Raw genomic sequence first — 6,459 nt, 5'->3', positions numbered from 1 at the left:
AAACAAACACACCACAATATACATAACATAAAACCACAAATGTCTATGGGGACAGCATACCTGACGGTAGCACAGACAGGGGCTACACCAGTGGAGTCTACATTGCTACTGGCTGCTGCCCCTCTTAAGTAGTACTCCACTGGTGCCAGATTAATCAAATGCCTATGCCCCGCCCCCTTCATTAGCACTTCCAGGTGCTATGGGGAAATAGCAGGCAGAAAAGGTCTACCTGCTACACATGCAATGTGATGCAAAGTATAGAAAGGTGATGAAATATACAGAGACAGGTCAAGAAATATAGTGCAATGTAGACAGTAGTATACAGTTGATTTACAGAAGGTGGTTTAGAGTAATATGAATTAAATATAAATATGTGCAGTGTATTAGCAGTTATCTCATACAATAAGTAGAATAATGTATGTAGATGTAGCAGTAAACATTATAATAGTAGAAATAATAATATAGATATATGCAGTGTATTAACAGAATATAATAAAACAGAATAAATATGGATATTCAATATGACAAATATATAACAGATATGTACATAACATACAGCTATGTGCAGTGTGGAAACGGTGTCATTGTAGTACAGAAACAACATTATAAGAGTAGTAAGAATAAGTTTATGTGCAGGATGAATAGTATAAAGATCAGTAGAATAACTATGTAGAAATGTAATTACAGTAGGGCTATGTACATTTGTAAATAAATAGAAAACTATGGGTGAGAGGGATAAATTAATTTTATTTAGTAAGAAAAGTAAATTGCATTCAATTAAATTGCAATTAAAAATCTTTCCAGTAGGCTTTAATGTCACGCAAAAAGTACAACCAAAGCTGAGCTTGATCAACTTGATCAACGTCTAAAGAACCAGAACTTGAGTAGTTTTTTGCTGGGTCCCAGGCCATGTTGGTCTGAGGGGAAATGAGAAAGCGGACAGTGCTGCTAAGCAAGCCCTCAATGAAGAAGTCACAGAATGTCAAATCCCTGCCCCAGACCTTAAACCTATACTGAACTCTTACATCTCAGATAAGTGGCAATCTGAATGGGATTAATGTACCAACAACAAGCAAGAAATGTGAATTTTGGCACATTTTCATGATCCACTGGGTCGTTATGGGCCACACAAAATAATGGTGTTGCTAAAATTACTCCCTATTGTGGCTATTAGAGACATGCGTTCATGAGTATCCAGCTACATTCAATGAGTTAAGTAAAATACATTTACACACAAAAAAAAAACCCATCACTAATGTTGTGGACATTCCTTTATTCTGAGATACATCAATAGGCTCTCAAAACAATCCCAAACAGACATAAGGTCTTTATAGAGCAAATCCATATAGATTATTTGTCAAATAAACCAGTAAAACAGAATTAGGGGATGGAATATATAACATTCACACTCATAGCTCATATTTCTAAAATAAATCAGTGAAAAAATATCCTGACAAACAAGCAGCATTTTAATGCCTTAGTCATATTTCATAATTTCAAATGTTTCTCTAGGTTACCTGATAGCCCAGTTTGAGAGGTGCAAGACGTGTGACATTATTTATTTTTGCAGCCAATCACTGCTGTTGTTTTATTTTATTGATTTGATTTTAGTCATAGAAGCTAAATTCAAGGCAGGCCACAGGTAAAGCCAACGAACCGCATTCACCCATAAGGCAATAGTTGAATAGAGCTTTTGAGGTATTGCCACTGCTCCAACACTGAAAGGCACTGTTAGAATGCTTGGATCAAGCCAGGTTCAGCATAGCGTATGTCACTGTCTGCTCACGTTGGTGACCGGACCAGGGCAAGCACACTTTCGCAGTTCCCGCCGGAAATGCAGTCTAGTTATTATTATTCCCGTCTCCCTAATTTTTTGCCAGCTCCTGTGCCTGGGCCCTTTGAGACAGAGACACCGTTCCAACTTTAAAACGTCCGGGCAGTACCCGTGTAACTTGCTCGAGAAGATGACGTCAGGTGGGCGTGTCGTTCGTCCGCCATATTGGATTGAATAGAAAGCGAAACTAAATTTTCACAGGTCACAAATTTGGTCCGAATGCCACGAAACTTCACGTACATTATCATTGGACCAAGCCTCACAAAAGTTACTAGAAGGATTTTTGATTTTCGAAAGCGTTTGCCAAACAAAATCGGCGGCGAAGCTCCGAAACAGGAAGTCGTCCATATCACAGGAACACTGTCACATATCGATACCAAATTTTGTATGTGAACTCGGGACTCCAATGTGAGGGTGCTTGAGCTAAAAAAAAAAAAGAAAACATTCCAAAAGTTTGCAGCATTTGGCAAACCACCCTCCCGTATCTGGTAACTATCACCTTCCACATTTGCAGTTGTACTGGTACATCTATCACAACACCTTCCAAGTATGCACAATGTCTCCAGGCAACCTTGCCCAATCATGAAATCCTTGCTCTGCCATGGAGTAGTATGGACTTACAAACTGAAGTAGCAAGGAGAACATTAGCTATTTATAGCTGACGTAGTACAGTTATTTTCACATTGACGGTATTCAAATTAAAATTTTCATTATTGTTAAATATCATGATGGGAGAGTATTATTAAAAATGTTACAAGTATGCAAATTCATATTTTTATTTGGGTATTTAGGTTTTAATGTGTTGTTTTGTTGTAAAGACATGTAAGGCATTCTGGCCCGTAATGAACAGTGGTCGGCAGCACTCCATAGGCTACGTATTAATATGAATAGGTGTTTCTGTAAACCTAGGGACAATAAACAGCTATCTCCGTTACAAAAACGAGCTGGTAATCGCTCATTGAAGAGGGAACTATGATAAAAAAAGATTGTTTTCCTAAAAGCATGGAGTTGACGAAAGAATAAGCAATGTCACGTTAATGTTAAATAGCCTACATCTGAACGCTAGGTGGCAACGTTGTATTACGTTGTAGTGTACATTTCACTAGTGTACTTGAAATACGGTGTGAGCTTCACAAGTAAGGAAGGTGCAAATATTATGTAATTTATCATGGGAAATTATTGGAAATGTTATTTCTTGTTTATTCTTATTGCAAACCACACACATCCATTCGGAATCACACGTACACATTTAATACTGAAAGACTCTCATTTCGTTTATTTGATGATGCCTAGCAACGCAGCCTTCAGAGCAAAGATTCTAGAACAGGGATTCAGAGAGACACATTTTGAGTTTGTGGCCAAGAACCTAAAATATCGGTTTCCATGTGTATGTGCTGGATGATGTGCGTCCTTTATGAAAGTAAGTGTTTTATACAGTTAACGTTACAGACATAATGAGTTATGTAGTAGTGGTCAACATAAATGTGCCCCTTCTGTTATTAGAATGCTAAGCACAGAAGCTATGGGAGAAGCATGCTAAGCAGAGATTTAGTATCATTAATTTCTTGTGTGGCTAGCTATAGGGAGGAGATGTATGTTGCTAATTGGGATTTATGTTGTTTAGCGTAATGCCATGGTCATTTGATATGAGATGCTTGTGTAGCAGGCTGTGCCTCTACTGAGTGTTACGTGTTCCGAAGTCTAGACGTGATGAATGGGCGGGTCTACTACTACAGGGCAAGCGTGGGTCCTGTGTGGGTCAAAGGTAAGCTCATTACTAATGCTCGGTATTGTGGTGCGATATAGCACTATTGCTAGTTAACACATAGTTGTTTACCTGCCGGTTTGTCTGTATTTAGGTGGTGGTTATGACCTCTGGTCCATCCTTTGGCTTACTCTACTGCTAAGATAGCTGCACTTTGTGAGCCGGTACGTATACGCAAGCACTGCCATAGTTGATGTACTCAATAGTAATTTACATAGAGTAACTGTAACGTTTACATTTATAGAGACTGCATGTTTCACCGGCAAAGACGAGATTGGCCACCAGGCGAGTGTCCGCTCTCACAAGGGTCTGCTGTTTTATCTTGTCCATTTTGTCTTGTTTTTGTGACTTGTTTAATCAAACTCTCCATACTCTGGTCATCCTAGCGTGGGCTGCTAGCTTTGGTTGCTGGGGCTTGGTTGTTTACCTCACGCTTGCTGCTTATCTACAGCTTGCTTTGTCTACAGCTTGCTTTGTTACGATGATTATTATGTACTGCTGGTGAGTTTTGTATCATCTGTGTGTCGCTTTCTTTTCTTTTGTATTACTCCATATTTTGTGTGTGTTTGTGGGTGTTTGTGGTTGTGTGTGCATATGGTCCTATGTGCCTAACTTCTGCTACCCTGTAGTGGTGGAGGACGCCTGGGGTCTTAACCGATGTGGTCCCTATAGCAGGGCTCTGGGCCTCTCCTAGCATTGTGCCACAAGCTAAGTACACTCTTCATATCAGAGCTAACTAATAATTTCTTATCTATTGGGTGGCAACTCCACCCTTATATGCATGTAGCTGATATCTCTCTCTCCCTCCTCGACAGGAATAGCTGGCCTACACTGGTGGTTCGCAGTCTCCGGGTGGTGGTCTTCCTCACTAGCCTCCCTACTTCCACATGGTGTGTCTGACGTTGCAGTGTCGTCACCTGGTTGCAGTGTGAGTTGTGTGAGAGTGTGTGCAAGATATTTTCTCTCTCTCTTTTTCTGCCTCCTGCCAGTGATCAGCCGTCAGTCCTGTCTACGGTAGTAATAGAGATTAATTAAATAGTTAATTGTACATCTCCATCTTTTAGGGCCACATCCTCGCCATACCCCCGGCCTCCCTTCCACTTTAACGGGAGAGCTTGTCATTGCTGTGGCTGCTGTGTTTTATTGAATTAATTATGCATTTGTCCGTTTGCTACTAAATAAACATATGTATTGCATCATTCACGTCTCTGCCCTATGTGTATCGAACCTGTGTTGTCAAATTACTTGAGTTGGTGAATTGGTAATAGTGTCCTAGGGGTAACCATACTCTAGGTGGCGTAGTCAGCTACAATTTCCTTTTTGAATCTGCCACACTTGCACTCGTAACTTTGTCACTTGTAACTTTAGGACTGCTATTTTTTTTACTAACAGTAATTCATGAAGCACTTTAGCCCTAAAAGTAGCACCTAAGTGCTAGTAGTTAGAAAAACTCATTCATGCATTTATCTCCAGCAGGGTTGATTACTGCAATGGACTGTTCACAGGCCTTCCTAAAAAGACTATTAAACAGCTTCAGGTGATACAAAATGCAGCAGCTAGGACTCTAACAAAAACTAAAAGAACTGACCACATTACTCCAATTCTTAAGTCCTTGCACTGGCTTCCAGTAAGTCACAGAATTGACTTTAAAGCACTATTGCTTGTTTATAAATCAGTAAATGGAGCAGGACCTAAATACTTGTCAGACATGCTTCAGCAGTACACACCTTCTCGTCCTCTCAGGTCCCAGGTGAAAAACCTGCTAGTAAAACCTACAGTTAGAACTAAACATGGTGAAGCAGCTTTTAGCTGCTATGCGGCTCAGCTGTGGAACCAACTTTCGGATGACATTAAAAAGGCCCCAACTGTAGCCAGTTTTAAATCTAGACTTAAGACCAAACTGTTCTCAGACGCTTTCTGCTAACTGTGCCGAGTTACAAATTCTGAATCTGCCTCGATAATTATTCTACTTTGTCTTTTATTACTTTTTTACTACTTTTTGCCTTTTGTTTTTGCTTACTAATTATTCTTTATTTTTAAATGATTTTACCTTGTGTTTTATGTTTTCTTTTTATTATGATCTTTACCTTTTAACTATTCTTTGACTATATTGCTATGTTTCAAATAAGTTAAGGTTAATCAGAATTCTACGATATGCCCGCTTGACAACGGCAGAGATAGAACTGGCCTTTGGCCATAGCAACCATCCATTTAGAACGATTGGCCTTCATAGCAACCAAAGATCTGAGCTGTGTTGCAATGTGAGGCAAAGTATAGAAAGGTGATGAAATATACAGAGACAGGTCAAAAAATATAGTGCAATGTAGACAGTAGTATACAGTTGATTTACAGACGGTGGTTTAGAGTAATATGAAGTATTCCTTTATTCTGAGATACATCTGAGATAGGCTGCATCAATTGGCTCTCAAAACAACCCCAGGCTCACAAAACAATCCTAAACAGACATAAGGTCTTTATAGAGCAAATCCATATAGATTATTTGTCAAATAAACCAGTAAAACATAATTTGTGGGATGGAATATATAACATTCACACTCATAGCTCATATTTTTTTTAATAAATCAGTGAAAAATTATCCTGACAAACAAGCAGCTTTTTAATGCCTTGGTCATATTTCATAATTTCAATTCCTCTGTAGGTTACCTGATAGCCCAGTTTGAGAGGCGCAAGACGCGTGACATTATTTATTTTTGCAGCCAATCACTGATGTCATTTTATTTTATTGATTTGATCTGTCATAGAAGCTAAATTCGAAGGCAGGCCCAAAGGTAAAATCCAACGAACCGCATTCAACCCGCAAGCCAATAGTTGAATAGCCCTCTCCTAGAGCTTTTGAGGT

The 6,459-nt window shown here is 39.2% G+C and overlaps 1 long non-coding RNA gene across 3 annotated transcripts; it reads left to right on the top strand.

Moving 5' to 3' along the window:
- Positions 1-3,214: 3,214 nt before the first annotated feature.
- LOC125304495 lies at positions 3,215-4,798 on the top strand. Of its 3 annotated transcripts, XR_007195248.1 has the most exons (6): positions 3,215-3,254; positions 3,498-3,599; positions 3,694-3,763; positions 3,844-4,100; positions 4,229-4,527; positions 4,664-4,798. It is a non-coding gene; the product is annotated as an uncharacterized LOC125304495 (long non-coding RNA). The 3 variants fall into 3 exon arrangements; XR_007195247.1 differs by having other exon boundaries at positions 3,844-4,527; XR_007195249.1 differs by having other exon boundaries at positions 3,229-3,254; positions 3,459-3,599; positions 3,844-4,527.
- Positions 4,799-6,459: the final 1,661 nt, after the last annotated feature.

Source organism: Alosa alosa, chromosome 12 (genome assembly GCF_017589495.1).
Source record: "Alosa alosa isolate M-15738 ecotype Scorff River chromosome 12, AALO_Geno_1.1, whole genome shotgun sequence".
NCBI classification, from domain to species: Eukaryota; Metazoa; Chordata; class Actinopteri; order Clupeiformes; family Clupeidae; genus Alosa; species Alosa alosa.
Note: the sequence above shows the minus strand (reverse complement) of the source record. Positions and strands in the feature narration are given on the sequence as shown.